The following is a 14,508-nucleotide window of genomic DNA, read 5'->3' as shown; positions in this document are numbered from 1 at the left end:
CTTCAAATGCTTTCAGTTCACTTGCGTTTTTCCGGATCCGGCGTGTAATTCCGGCAAGTGGAGTACACGCCGGATCCGGACAACGCAAGTGTGAAAGAGGCCTTAAAGTAGTTTAGCAGCAAGCTTTGTGAAAATTAATATTTGTGTCATCCTCAAAACATTTGGCTACGACTGTACTATTGTCTGTACTTGTTCTGGCCTCACCATTCGTAGAGCCGCATTAGGCCCTACTAAATAACGCTGCAGGTTCTGTCGCCTACTCGCACCTGAGGAAGGTGTTTCACTTGTGCGTGTAGCTGGCACAGATCGACCATGTCCCCTCCCTTATTTGACGCTCTCCTCATTCTTTGCGTTCACCCACCAAACTAACAGACGTTTTTTGTCAGGCGACAATGTAACCACCAATAGTCAACAATTAAAGTATAACTGTCATATACTTTTTTTGGGGAGTATTGGGTTGTGGTGATTAATATCACCTTGGTGGCCCTATTTAAAATTTTCACTGTGTATTCAATTACCCCTTAATTCCACATTTTAGTTCCCTGTACTGCCTACTTTTACCTGTGCTTAAAATAGGGTTGCTAGGCATGGTCCGTCTATCTGTTGAAGGACGGAGGACGCTGCGTGCAAGGTCACATTACGGACAGCCAGGGATTGTAAGTAAATGATTAAAGCCAGGTCCTCCCCAGCAGCTGATAACAGTGCCTGGGCTGTGTGCACTTCTCCCTGTTCCTGCGCTTGGCAGACGCTCCCTCACTCAGCAGTGCTGGAGAAGCAGAGTTGGTCCAGCGCAGACCAGGCAAGGGAGATCTGCCATCTGCTCAGTGTATAAATGAAAGCAACATGTGGTAAGAGGACCCCTTTGTGCTGCAGGAGATTAACCCTTTAGGGGAAGGGCTCTGGTTACTGGCACTTTTGGGGGCTATTGTTACTGGCTAGTGAGGGCAGGCGGGATTAGCCTCAGGGTGAGGGCAGTGGCGGCTATCTTAACTGAATAGTGAAATTGCAGTTTTATGCAGACTGGTTGCTAAGGGCTGAATCTTATTAAATATGGGGTAAGGCAGTCTAATAGTAACTGATTCTGGAATATCATGTTATTAGTAACTATATATATGAAAATTGAAATTAGGGTCTAAATGTGACAGTTATCCTTTAAGTTCACTGAGAGTAAGAGGAAATATTTCTTGAGGTAACACAACAGTGTGACAGACGAATTTTGTACAATTAATTCACGGTCCCAAAAAATCTTAATTTGTTAACCAACAATGTAACTGCAGTATTGACTGGTTGTATTTGACTGTGACAAATGCAGCAAAGGCCCCAGATGTAGGGTCTTGCAAATAATTGGTGTTTTTTTAAACCCAGAATATAACAGCAGTAATTAAAGTTTGTATTTGACTGTCACAAATGCAACAAAGGCCGCAAATGTATTATCTTGCCCAAAATGGGTGTTTTTTTTTTTTAAACCAGAATATAACAGCAATATCTAACGCCTGTATTGGACTGTCAGAAATGCAGCAAATGCCCCAGATGTAGGGTATTAAAAAATATGGGTGTTTTTTAAACTCTTAATATGATTGCAGTATTTCAAGCTTGTATTTCACTGTGACAAATGCAGCAAAGGCCCCAGATGTAGGGTATTGCCAAAAATGGGTGTTTTTTTAAACCCAGAATATTATTGCAGTATTTCAAGCTTGTATTTCACTGTGACAAATGCAGCAAAGGTTCCAGATGTAGGGTATTGCCAAAAATGGTTGTTTTTTTTTAAACCCAGAATATTATTGCAGTATTTCAAGCTTGTATTTCACTGTGACTAATGCAGCAATGGCCCCAGATGTAGGGTGTTGCAAAAATGGGTGATTTTTTTTAAACCCAGAATATAATTGCAGTATTTCAAGCTTGTACTTGACTGTCACAAATGCACATATGCTGTGCTGGTGCACTGAACTTGAATAAAATGGCCGCTGAAGCCCACCTAACTTACAGACGGATAAAAGTTATTTTTCTGGGCCACTGGGCTCAGGGCAGGGTAAAAAAAAAATTGGGCACTGCACCCACAAAACAATGTCACTGTAGATCGCTGAGTAAACAAGCACTTCTGATAAAAGATTCTTTCCTATTCTCTCCCTCACAGCAGCAGCATCCTACAGCGCAATGTGACTCCAGCTTATATAGAGGCTGAGTCACATGCTGCACTGGCCAATCACAGCCATGCCATTAGTAGGCATGGCTGTGGTGGCTTCTAAGGGCACACGAGTTAAACACTTGTTGATTGGCTGCTCTGCAGCCTTTCAAAAAGTGCCATTAACTCACCGAACACCGAACCCGAACTTTTGCTGAAAAGTTCTGGTTTGGGTCCGCGGTCCAAAAATCCTAAAGTTTGGTACCAACCCGAACTTTACAGTGTGGGTTCACTCAACCCTAGTCGTCACCTTTCCAGTCAGCTTCTGCTCTTTACAAGTGAGGAGTGGGCATGGATGTCTGACCTCTGTGAGGTTTTAGGAAACTTTGAATAATCAACACAGATGGTGAGCGGTGATAACGCTATTATCAGCGTCACCAGTTCTGTGTCTATTCAAATGCTCGCTGCTAACAATTAAGGATGAAGCTTTGCATGTGGAAGAGGTGGAAATGGGGGAAGAAATTACACAGGGTGATAGCCAGACCACCCTCAGTTCGTCTTCTCAGCGCAAATTGGATGATGGAGGAGCAGGAGACGGTTGCCTCCGCTACAGAGGCTAGTGCTCATGGAAGTTTAATTCCATCTGTACAGCGTGGATGGGCAGAAGAGGAGGAAGAAGATGAGGAGATTGAGAGTCATCCTCCTGATGACTGTTGGGACTCTAGCACAGGTGGCTGACTTTTATGTTAGGCTGCCTTTCCAGTGACCCACGCTTTTTACGCATTTTAGACAACACTGATTATTGGTTGTTCACCTATCTCTACCCCCGCTACATTGAGAACTTCTCATCTCTCATTCCTACGGTGGAGAGGATGAGCAAAATGATGCAATACCAGAGAGTCCTTGTGGAAAAATTGCTCCAAAAATTTCCAGCTGACAATGCTGGCGGCAGAGTACATAGTTCCTTGGGCAACCAAGGAGGGGTGACGAGGGGAACACACAGCAGTTCCAAAAGAGGAAGGGCAACACTCTCCAAATCCTGGGACAGTTTCATGACACCCCGCCAGCACCCTCACCCTGATGCGCGGCCTAGTGTCACAAGGAGGGAAAATTTTGGGAAGATGGTGAAGGAGTACATAGCAGACCATGTCAGCGTCCTCAATGATCCCTCAGTGCCTTCCAAGTACTGGGTGTTCAAGCTGGACACGTGGCACAAACTGGCGCTCTATGCCTTGGAGATGTTGGCCTGCCCTGCCGCCAGCGTTTTGTCACCTACATCCTTTTAGAATGCCAGCTCAACTGCAGGCTCACGCATATAATGTTTTAGAGGGTCAGCTCACCAGCAGGCCCTCACCTACAATTTTTTAGAGGGTCAGCTCACCTGCAGGCCCTCGCATATAATGTTTTAGAGGGTTAGCTCACCAGCAGGCCCTCAACCATAATGTTTTACAGGGTAAGCTCACCAGCAGGTCCTCACCTACAATCTTTTAGAGGGTCAGCTCACCTGCAGGCCCTCGCATGTAATGTTTTAGCGGGTCAGCTCACCAGCAGGCCCTCACCTACAATCTTTTAGAGGGTCAGCTCACCTGCAAGCCCTCAACCATAATGTTTTACAGGGTCAGTTCACCAGCAGGCCCTCACCTACAATCTTTTAGAGGGTCAGCTCACCAGCAGGCCCTCGCAAAAAATGTTTTTGAGGGTCAGCTCACCAGAAGGCCCTCAACCATAATGTTTTACAGGGTCAGCTCACAAGCAGGCCCTCGCCCATATTTTTTTTCAATGGTTAGCTAAGCAGCAAGCACTCACCCATAATTTTTTCAATGGTCTGCTCAGCAGCAGGCACTCGCCCATAATTTTTTCGATGCTCAGATCAGCAGCAGGCACTCGTCCCAAATCTTTTAGACAGTCAGCTCTGCAGCAGACCCTCACCCGTAATGTTTTAGATGGTCAGCTCAGCAGTAGGCCCTTAACCGTAATGTTTTAGAGGGTCACCAGAAGGCAATTGCTCCTAATGTTTTTGAAGGTCACCAGCAGGCCATCAATCATCATTTTTCAAGGGTGTATGGAGTGCCGATAAAGGGTGTATTGGAGTGCCGATTCCTTGTAATTTTTGGAATCCCTTCCACTTAGTGCATAGGCTTTATAAATGTAGGAGTCCCACTACCTGAACTATTGTACCACAATGTGAATGAGGCCGCACATTATGTGATATACAGGTTGTATCTTGCAAACAGGGCATGCATTCATCTTGCCTTAATTGTTGACTTTAAATATGAGTGAACCAGTTCATAGTGAACTTAACAATTTTTGGGATGCCAGATGAACTCAAACCTTTTCAGAGTTTTTTCGTACAAAATAGAGCATAGCCCCATTTTTGTGTGCATGTCAGTGGGAAAAAAGTACTAGGGATGAAAAAAGGGGTTCCCACATGACCCTGAGAAGAAGTTGGGGGAGGGCTTTCCATGATTGTCTCACAGGCTGACAGACCGCCTAGATGAGCCGCAGCAGGCAGGGAGGTGCCCTAGCAGAACGAGCGGAACAACATTCTGTGTTAGGCTGTGAATGAGGGTGGATGGATCATACAGTGTTTGCCAGAAAATAATGGAATAAACACAGAACTGTACAACACGTGTTTTACCATTGATGTAGTATTTGAAATCTTAGTGAAAATACCTAACATAATATTAGGGCTAAATCCGTTTATTTCTTTTTCCACACAGTTCCATATTTCTTTTTTTTTTTTGGGGGGGGGGGTGTTATTGAATTTATTAAAACCAGAATATAGGTGATTACTACACCAATAGATTACGTGACTTGAGATTCAGGGGGGGGGGACTACAGAAAGTTAGATTCTTATCACTGCACTATATTGTATTTTTCTCTTTTCTTGCGTAATCCCCATTTAGTATGCGTTCCATTATTGGCAGCGCAGTCCAGTGCACATCTTGTCTAATGTATGCAGTCCTGGAACAGCCGTTTGAGGGTGCATATCTTTGTTCAAAATGTGAGCAAATTGCCTGTTTAGAATCGCACATCGAGTATCTAACCGGGCAAATTTTAATTTTAGTGTTTAAACTAGGTACTGGGGGAGGGTAATTACATTATAGAATGGGAAGATAGTGCAGATAGAGACCAGGGGCAAGGTAATGGTACTGGGGGAGGAATGGATGTAGGGACTAGAACAGTTCAGAAGGAAAGGTGTAGGGTAAGAAATAGACACAAACCTCTTAAATGTATGCATACTAATGCCAGAAGCCTGATTAATAAAACTGGGGAACTGGAATTAGTGATGTGTAAGGAGGACTATGACATAGTGGGAATAACTGAGACATGGCTGGATGATAGCTATGACTGGGCAGTTAATGTACAGGTTTACAGTCTGTTTAGAAAGGATCGCCAAAAACCGGAGAGGGGGAGGGGTCTACCTTTATGTAAAGTCCTATCTAAAGCCCACAGTCCAAGAAGATATATATGAGGGACATGAATATGTGGAGTCACTGTGGGTAGAAATACATAAACGCAAAAACAATAATAAATTACTAACATGAGTTTATTATAAACCACCTAATATACCAGAGTCCACAGAAAATCTAAACAAGATAGACGAGGTGGCAAATCATAATGAGGTGGTTATTATGGGGTGTTGTGGAAATTTTATTAGGATATGTATTTGATATATTGTATATTGTCATCATGTCTCCCAGTGTCAGGGTAAACCATTGGAGTGGATATCTTCCCATGTATGTCCTGTTACAGCTGCTGGGCGCAGGGGTCTCCATCGGCGAATGGTCCATGTGCTAAGCACTGGGCTGTGGGCCGGGGGAGACTGATGTGTTCAGCAGAGCAGTGTTTTGTTGGCTCATGTATTGCCGCTGGCTAGGGCCCCCGCGCAAGACGCGGATTTATTGGCTTGGCGTGGATGCATTTGTTAAGAGAACAATATAAACTAAAGGAACGTGCATTTGTTGTCTCTAGTGTGCCTGATCAGCCGCTGGAGATAATGACGCTGTACTGTAAATAAACATGCATGTGGATCATAGTAACTTTATCTGGCATTGATCACTGAGCAAGGCTGGATAAAGTTCACTCCAGTGGTAATGTTAGATTATTGTATACATGTGTTTGTTAGCTGGCTATGTTATTCTAAATGCTTGTCTTCCTATGTCATCACTTCCTGTATGTCATCACTTCCTGTATCCTTGTCTTGGGCCAGCCCCTTTTACACCTTTTGTTTAGTCAATAAATGACGGAGACTGGGCAAGGAGGGGAGGAGTTGCTCAGAATTTCAATCAAGATGGTAGCAACTGGGTCTGTCACTGACTGCAGCTGATGGGAATGGATTTACCTTTTTCCTTACACAAACTTTGATGCGAGCTGATTACAACTATTAATTTCTATTTCAGGGGGGACTTCAACTACCCAGATATAGACTGGGAAACTGAAACTTCTTTATCTCATAAAGGAAACAGGTTATTGGCAATAAACAAATAAAATTACCTTTCCCAACTGGTTCAGGACCCGACTAGAGGGACGGCCATACTGGATTTAGTAGTAACCAATAGACCTGACAGAACAACAGATGTGCAGGGTGGGGGACACCTGGAAAATAGTGACCTTCCAATTATCATTGAAAAGAGTGTTTCTTCAGGTGTCGGACCCCCACCGATCAGATGCTGAAGATCTATCCAGAGGATAAATCATTAGTTTAAACAAAGTGCAGAACCCCTTTAAGGAACAAGAAGAAACCAATTTGGATAAATAGAACTGTAAAGAAAGCAATAAATGACAACAAAAAAATGAATTTAAAATCACTAAATCAGGAGAGTAGCGAGAAAGCACTGAAAAACTATAAGGCCTCTTTCATACAGTCGTTGCGGGAAAATGTGTGGGTGCGTTGCGGGAACACCCGCGATTTTTCCGCGCGAGTGCAAAACATTGTCATGCGTTTTGCACTCGCAAGAGAAAAATCGCGCATGTTTGGTACCCAAACCTGAACTTCTTCACAGAAGTTCAGGCTTGGGATCGTTATTCTGTAGATTATATTATTTTCCCTTATAACATGGTTATAAGGGAAAATAATAGCATTCTGAATACAGAATGCATAGTACAATAGCGCTGGAGGGGGTTAAAAAAAATAAAAAAAAATTTAACTCACCTTAGTCCACTTGTTCGCGTAGCCGGCATCTCCTTCTGTCTTCATCTTAGCTTTTTGTAGCAACAAGGACCTTTGGTGATGTCACAGTCATCACATGATCCATCACCATGGTAAAAGATCATGTGATGGATCATGTGATGACCAGAGTGACGTCATCACAGGTCCTGTTCATGTAATTAATCCTCACCCCAGGTCCTGTTCAGCAAAGGAGACAGAAGGAGATGCCAGGCTACGCGAACAAGTGGACTAAGGTGAGTTAAATTATTTTTTATTTTATTTTTTGAACCCCTCCAGCGCTATTTGAATACTCGCCCCTGAGGAAAGTGGCCTAAGGAAAAAAATAGAATATGTAAAAAATAAAAGCAGCCAAACTAGAGATTAATTGCCAAAGGGAGAAAAACTAACGCTAAAATGTTCTTCAATCATATAAATGGTAAAAAATATAAATCTGAAAGTGTTGGCCCTTTACAGAGTAATGAGGGGGAAGTTGCAGAGAGCGATGAGGAGAAAGCAAAGCTATTAAATATTTTTTCCTCTACTGTATTCACTGAGGAAAATATTTCAGATGACAGTTTTACAGAATGTAAAAGTTAATTCCCCTTTAAAAGTGACATCTTAAAAATATTCAAATATTCAAATTGCCAGGATCGGATGGCATACACCCCAATATTCTAAGAGAATGAAGTAATGTCATAGACAGACCCTTATGTATGATATTTAAGGACTCTATACTGACAGGGAGTGTTCCACAGGATTGGCGCATAGGAAATGTGGTGCCAATATTCCGAAAGGGTCCAAAAACAGAGCCTGGAAACTATAGGCTGGTAAGTTTAACATCTGTTGTGGGTAAACTGTTTGAAGGTTTCCTAAAAGATGCTATCTTGGAGTACCTCAATGAAAATAAGCAAATAACGCCATATCAGCATGGCTTCATGAGGGATCGGTCATGTCAAACTAATTTAATCAGTTTCTATGAGGAGGTAAGTTCTAGACTTGACAGCAGTGAATCAATGGATGTCGTATATCTGGACTTCTCTAAAGCATTTGACACTGTACCGCATAAAATGAGAATGCTCAGACTGGAGAAAATGTCTGTATGTGGGTAAGTAACTGGCTCAGTGATAGAGAACAGAGGGTGGTTATTAATGGTACAAACTCGGATTGGGTCACTGTCATTAGTGGAGTACCTCAGGGGTCAATATTGGGCCTAATTCTCTTCAATATATTTATTCATGATCTTGTAGAAGACTTGCACAGTAAAATAACAATTTTTGCAGATGACACTAAACTGTGTAAAGTAATTAACGTGGAAGAGGACAGTATACTACTAAGGAGGGATCTGGATAGATTAGAGGCTTGGGCAGAGAAGTGGAAGGTGAGGTTTAACACTGACAAATCTAAGGTTATGCACACAGGAAGGAATAATGCAAGTCACCCGTACATACTAAATGGCAAAACACTGGGTAACACTGACATGGAAAAGGAACTAGGAATTTTAGTGAACAGCAAATTAAGCTGTAAAAAACAGTGTCAGGCAGCTGCTGCCAAGGCCAATAAGATAATGGGTTGCAGCATAGTTGCCCGTGATGAGAACATAGTCATACCACTTTACAAATCGCTAGTCAGACCACACATGGAGTACTGTGCACAGTTCTGGGCTCCTGTAAACAAGGCAGACATAGCAGAGCTGGAGAGGGTTCAGAGGGGGGAAACTAAAGTAATAACTGGAATGGGGCAACTACAGTACCCTGAAAGATTATCAAAATTAGGGTTATTCACTTTAGAAAAAAGACGACTGAGGGGATATCTAATAACTATGTATAAATATATCAGGGGACAGTACAGAGATCTCTCCCATCATCTATTTATCCCCAGGACTGTGACTGTGACGAGGGGACATCCTCTGCGTCTGGAGGAAAGAAGGTTTGTACACAAACATAGAAAAGGATTCTTTGCGGTAAGAGCAGTGAGACTGTGGAACTCTCTGCCTGAGGAGGTGGTGATGGTGAGTACAATAAAGGAATTCAAGAGGGGCCTGGATGTATTTCTGGAGTGTAATAATATTACAGGCTATAGCTACTAGAGAGGGGTCGTTGATCCAGGAAGTTATTCTGATTGCAGATAAATGAAGAAAGGTCCCGGAGACAGATCGAGTTCCTCTATGGCTCCTCTTTATTTGTCACATATAGTAGACAGACTTAACCACCACATACACGGTATATCGTTAACGCGTTTCGGGTGAGTACCCTTAGTCGTAACCAACTAAGGGTACTCACCCGAAACGCGTTAACGATATACCGTGTATGTGGTGGTTATGTCTGTCTACTATATGTGACAAATAAAGAGGAGCCATAGAGGAACTCGATCTGTCTCCGGGACCTTTCTTCATTTATCTGCAGCCTGCCACGGGAACACTCCCCAGGGCCTCTGGAGCCGGGATTACTTATTCCACCAGGGAGGTGAGCTGGACTTTATATTTCACACAGTTATTCTGATTGCCTGATTGAAGTCGGGAAGTATTTTTTTCCCCATAGGCCTAGTTCACACGAACGTTGTTTTTTTTTGCGAGTGTACGGGCCGTTTTTTTTTGTTCTGTATACGGTCCGTTTGCGGAACCATTTATTTCAATGGTTCTGCAAAAAAAACGGAATGTACTCTGTATGCATTCCGTTTCCGTATTTCAGTTTTTCCGTTCTGCTGAAAGATAGAACATGTCCTATATTTGGCCGCAAATCACGTTACGTGGCTCCATTCAAGTCAACGGGTCTGCAAAAAAAAAAGGAACACATACGGAAATGCATCCGTATGTCTTCCTCATTTTCTGAACCATCTATTGAAAATGTTATGCCCAGCCCAATTTTTTCTATGTAATTACTGTACACTGTACATGGCATACGGAAAAACGGAAAGGAAACGGAAACACAACGGAACTCAAAAACAGAACAACGGATCCGTGAAAAACGGACAGCAAAAAACTATAAAAGCCATACGTTCGTGTGAACTAGGCCTTAAGTGGGGGAAATTGGCTTCTACCTCACAGTTTGTTTGTTTTTTGTTTTTTTGCCTTTCTCTGGATCAACTTGCAGTATAACAGGCCGAACTGGATGGACAAATGTCTTTTTACGACTTTATTTACTATGTTACTATGTTAATAAACTGGATAGTGCACAACATTGTCTATGAGTAATAATGTGATATTAGGCAGCAGGCTTCAATCTGTTTCCATTTATCTCCGTCTCCACATGGTTGCAAGTTTTTTTGGGGTTGTTGAATACATTAAAACCAACATATAGGTGATTACTACACAAATACACAGCATAGCACACAATATTATCTGTGAATAATAACAAATTTGGGCCTAAATCCATTTCCGCTTCTTTCTGTCTCAACATAGTTCACATTTTTTTGGGGGGGTTTGTTGAAATTATTAAAACCAGCATATATGTGATTACTGCACCAATACACAGGGTAGCGCATAACATTATCTGTGAGTGATAATGTTGTATTAGGCCTCAATGCATGTATATCCATCTCCAGCACTTCCAGTGTTGGTGTGGTGGGGAGTGTGTGGAAATAATTTGCATAGTGGGTTGTCAACTTGTTTTTTACACTTGAGATTTTTTTTTTTCTTCATCTGAATATGTTAATGAGCAAAATACATTAAGAACAAATCTGTTAGTGACCCTGATACTGTGCGGTGTCAACTCAGTTTCTTAAAGAGACGGTGCCCCTATTGAATATACATTTTTCCTGTTTCACAAGTACAAGAGTTTGTTGCTGTATTGCAAAATCACCTTACAATTGCAGTATTTGCAAAGTCAACTGTCCGTAGTAATATCTTTAGTGTGTTTGAAGAAAGGAAAGGATATTGCATTGTACCTCCCTGTCTTTTATTTTCCAGAAAGCAGATTTGCAAACTGTTCCATACTTTGTGTCACTGTGTACATTTAGGTCCAAAAAAAATCAGGGCTACGGGAAGGTTCCGAATGAAAGTCCCAGGGTGAGGATGTGGATAGTGGCAGCACCAGCTATCTGGCCAGTAATAGTAGTAGTAGTAGTAGTAGGCGCAGTTGTCCCTGCTTGCTTCAAAAAGGCGCACCATTATTGTTAAGTGGAAAAATTATGACATTGTGGATTGGATAGCTCACTCCTCCTCTCAGTCACAGCAGAATGACATAGAGGTGACATTGGAGTCTGACGAAATGTCATGGAGCCAGGTGTCACAGCGTTCCTTCTGCTTCTTCTCCTTGCAGCCCAGGAAAAGGCTTTCAATGGAGTCCTCTGTCTTCACTGCCCCTTCCTTTTTTTTTTTGTGGAAAGAAAACCCCACCACTCCTTATGGCAGACAATCAAGAGACTCTGATAATGACGGCACCATGCTACAGTTTTAGATAAAATGATTCATTACCATGAAGCATGAGGAAATTCAACGATGACGGCACTAGTAAGTGCAGGTCCTTCTTCAGGTCTTTTCCACTCAGGGAAGGACAGACAGACTCTGCACAAGCAAGTAGATGAGGTGAGTATTTTTTTTTCGTTCTTTCTAGCTGCCATTTTAGGAAAAATTATTTTTTACCATGAAGCGCAAGGAAATTCAGCTTTGTGGCAAATCTAATTTTTCTAAAATTTAGGATCAAATCCTACTTCGGATGCTGTGATTCACTCAACACTAATCATTTAAAGGGGTATTCTCATCTTCAAGATCATATTTAATATGATTAAACTACCGCCCTCCATCATTTTTCAAATTGGATCGTATTACCAAAAATGCACTCATGTTGAAATAATTCCATTCAGAGTTTCCATAGTTTACCTTTGGTTTCCCATAGATACGGCCCGCTCCTCAGCCACATCTATGGGCCGCGCTTGCGCATACAGGACCTTATTTTCACCCAGGCGGCCGGTCTTTTACTCATGAGCGCGCACACTGCAGGCCGCGCATGCGCAGTTCTTCATTCAAGCCACGTCTGATATAGAGCTGGGGAGAGAGTATTGTAGCGCGCAGGAGAGCGGACGTGACCGGGAGGCACTGTGGTGGGCAGATGGAGGCACTGTGGTGGGCAGATGGAGGCACTGTGGTGGGCAGATGGAGGCACTGTGGGGGGCAGATGGACGCACTGTGGGGGGCAGATGGAGGCACTGTGGGGGGCAGATGGAGGCACTGTGGTGGGAAGATGGAGGCACTGTGGTGGGCAGATGGAGGCACTGTGGGGGGCAGATGGAGGCACTGTGGTGGGCAGATGGAGGCACTTGGGGGGCTATTTGAATAGGGATTATGGAGGCACTTGGGGGGGCTGTTTGAGGCACATGGGGCTGTTTGAGGCACTTGGGGGGCAGATGGAGGCACTTGGGGGCTATTTGAAAGGGGCATATGGAGGCACTTGGGGGGCTATTTGAATGGGGGCTTATGGAGGCACTTGGGGGGCTATTTGAATGGGGGCATATGGAGGCACTTGGGGGGCTATTTGAATGGGAGCTTATGGAGGCACTTGGGGGGCTGTTTGAGGCACATGGGGCAGATGGAGACACTTGGGGGGCAGATGGAGGCACTTAGGGGCTGGTGAAAGAGAAACAGATGTAGCAGAGCTGTATATGAGGCAGGTCAGCATCAATGCTGATGAAAGAGAAACAGATGTAGCAGAGCTGAATATGTGGGTGTTCTGACACAGTGCTGGTTGAAGAGAGAAACAGATGTAGTAGAGCTGAATATGCGGCTGTTCTGATACAGTGCTGGTTGAAGAGAGAAACAGATGTAGTAGAGCTGAATATGCGGCTGTTCTGATACAGTGCTGGTTGAAGAGAGAAACAGATGTAGTAGAGCTGAATATGCGGCTGTTCTGATACAATGCTGGTTGAAGAGAGAAACAGATGTAGCAGAGCTGTATATGTGGCTGTTCTGACACAGTGCTGGTTAAAGAGATAAACAGACAGATGTAGCAGAGCTGTATATGAAGCTTTTCAGACACAGTGCTAGTGGGGGAGTAGAATAAAGATGCAGCAAGGCTGTATAGGAAGCCATTCAGCCAAAGTGATGTTAGGGGACTGGAGAAGACACATGTAGCTGAGCTGTATATGCATCTATACAGATACATAGTGTAAGGTTTATACACAACTGGAGTACAGCTGTAATGGAAACAAATCTGCATCAGTGCTGGTGGGTGGGGGTTTGTCAAGCTTTTGGGCTAATGTATAATATGGAATTATAGTTTTTGATGCACAGAATGGGTTTATAAAAGATCAGAGATTTTGTGTGTAAAACTGTGCAGAACAGCCTCCTGTTACTGTACACTGAGCTCACTTCACATGGCTCTCTGATGATTCCCCCAGCAGGGGGAGGGGCCTCACAGACACTGCAGGCTGCCAGACAGTCATACTCTCCACATGAACTAGCACTCAGGACTCAGCTCTCAGTGTGATGTCATAAGGAGGCGTGGCCGGCCTTCACTCTAGCTGCCTAAGCCCGGCCAGCCTTATCTGCAGAAAACCAGGAAGTGAACAGCTAGCTGGCAGCAGTTGAGACTGAAGTAGCAAGATGAGAAAACCCCTTTAATATTGCTGTCATTGACAGAGCTTGGGGAGAGGTTAGGGCAAAAAAAAACTATTCATAAAAAATAAACGAAAAGAGATAACACATTTTAATAGAAATTATGAGACCTAGGATGCTAGAGGGGGTTATATACCAACTTTCAGGGCAATTGGAGCAACTTTGGTTTGGCCTGAACTGATTCTGGTCCGAACCAAACTTTTAGAAAAATTTGGCAAATCTGAACAGAACCGAATCTCGAGTGGTTCGCTCATCTCTAGTTGACTTGTTTTTTGCTATGTAATGTATGGTTTTGTTTGTACATGAACCCTTTGACTGTAAAGCACTGCAGAATATGTTGGCAACAGACAAATAAAGATATACAGTATATGTATATTTCTGCTATTCTGATAATAGCAGATTAAACACAGCATTGGGACTATAACTCCACCACAGAGAACAGTATACAGAGAACAGTAAATATTTCCCTACACTATGAATAGACTGAGAAGAAAGAATGAACCTCTAAGGCACTAAAACTTTTATTAACCTAATCAGTAAAACTAAAAAAGCATGAATAGACACATCCAGTAATATAATAGTCCCATCTAATGCTGTGCAAAAATGCAGTGAACAAACACTGATATAAAAAGTAGATATATGGGGACAATAAATAATGAATAGCAGATAGCAAACAGTTCAAGTGAA

The sequence above is a fragment of the Bufo gargarizans genome, chromosome 3 (assembly GCF_014858855.1).
Source record: "Bufo gargarizans isolate SCDJY-AF-19 chromosome 3, ASM1485885v1, whole genome shotgun sequence".
Taxonomy (NCBI): domain Eukaryota; kingdom Metazoa; phylum Chordata; class Amphibia; order Anura; family Bufonidae; genus Bufo; species Bufo gargarizans.
This window is presented reverse-complemented; position numbering follows the sequence as displayed.